Source organism: Amblyraja radiata, chromosome 20, assembly GCF_010909765.2.
Source record: "Amblyraja radiata isolate CabotCenter1 chromosome 20, sAmbRad1.1.pri, whole genome shotgun sequence".
Taxonomy (NCBI): Eukaryota; Metazoa; Chordata; class Chondrichthyes; order Rajiformes; family Rajidae; genus Amblyraja; species Amblyraja radiata.
The window spans coordinates 43,539,765-43,541,615 of record NC_045975.1 but is presented as its reverse complement, the minus strand read 5'-3'; positions in this window follow the sequence as shown (position 1 = coordinate 43,541,615).

Sequence of the window (1,851 nt, the reverse complement as noted above, 5' to 3'; positions counted from 1 at the left end):
TCTCCACGCTCCGAAGCTGGCTAGCTCCACGGAGGTAGGTCCGTAGGTCCACAGCTCCCACCGCCGCCCACCGACCCCCAGGCCCACTGCAAGCACGGAGATCCCAGAGACCCACAGCCAGCAGCAACTCCAGCCCAGCCCCGCTCCAACTCCAGAGGAACACGTAGGGGCAGAAGCTGATGGTGTGCAAGGTACGTCTTGTTCTTGGGGTGGCGGATGAGGGGGCGCAGCTCGGGCTGTGGGCGAACTGCCACTGGTCGCTGTAGCGGCCAAAGATCATAGAGGAGCTCCTCTATGATCTTTGGTAGCGGCCCATCGGGGAGCGGATTCCTCTGGAGTTGGAGGGGGAGGGGGGTATTGTGCTGTTTGATCGCCCCCTGCTATCCCAGGGACAGGGAGACACAGCGGCTTTTTAGACTGGTGGGCAATCACTTCCAAAGTTCTGCCCACACAGTCAGTACACTTCTCCTACACTGTATTTCATACAAACATTTATTCTGCAAGAAAAAACGACATTGAAGACTCAAACTCGCGATCGAGTAACTGCCAGGATCAAGGCGCAAACTCGCGACCTTGCGGATATGAGCCGAGCACTCTACCACTGAGCCAGCCATTAAAATCTACGCTAAAAAATTTCCATTCCGAAGACCGACAAATTCTGAATTACGAAAAGTGTCTGGTCCCAAGGCTTTCGGATAAAAGGTTGTGCACCTGTAGTAGGGTTTAGAAACATAGAAAATAGGTGCAGGAGTAGGCCATTCGGCCCTTCGAGCCTGCACCGCCATTCAATATGATCATGGCTGATCATCCAACTCAGTATCCTGTACCTGCCTTCTCTCCATACCCCCTGATACCTTTAGCCACAAGGGCCACATCTAACTCCCTCTTAAATATAGCCAATGAACTGGCCTCAACTACCTTCTATGGCAGAGAATTCCAGAGATTCGCCACTCTCTGTGTGAAACATGTTTTTCTCATCTCGGTCCTAAAAGATTTCCCCCTTATCCTTAAACTGTGACCCCTTGTTCTGGACTTCCACAACATCAGGAACAATCTTCCTGCATCTAGCCTGTCCAACCCCTTAAGAATTTTGTAAGTTTCAATAAGATCCCCCCTCAATCTTCTAAATTCTAGCGAGCACAAGCCAAGTCTATCCAGTCTTTCTTCATATGAAAGTCCTGACATCCCAGGAATCAGTCTGGTGAACCTTCTCTGTACTCCCTCTATGGCAAGAATGTATTTCCTCAGATTACTCAGGGTGCAATCCACAATGAGAGATGATCACTTTTAACTCATCACTGAAAGTAACAAAATTGAGGTATGGAAAATTCCATTAAAGACAGTTGCTGGAGTATGAAGCAATTCCATAGAAAGTGATTATAATAAGCTACTTCAGGTTTAAAGAGTTGGAGGCAATACAGAGGTGCTGTGGGGCAAAATAGAGGTGGTCATAAATTTGATTTTGTTAGCTCCAGAACAAAGTTGGTCAGAACAATGGCACAGATAATAATGTGTTCAGTGTTGTTCAACAGTAGACCAAACGTGGTATTGTCCAAAGATACAACTTTCATCTTGGCACAACGACTGATTGTCAAGGATTAAACAGCAATGCATTCTGACATGACCTTGCAACACAAGAGTCAATTCTGCCAACATTATTCCTATCCTACTTGAAATCAGCTAACTCAAAAAAGTGCATTGTTCAACTGAATTATCATTAAGCATTCTTGCTATTAGAACTGCTCAACTCTCAAGCATACTTGAGGTCTTGGAAATAAATGAAAGGCAACCTCAATGGCATTAATTGTGCAATCAAACATCAGATACTGTCCCAAATAATCAACTTGCAAC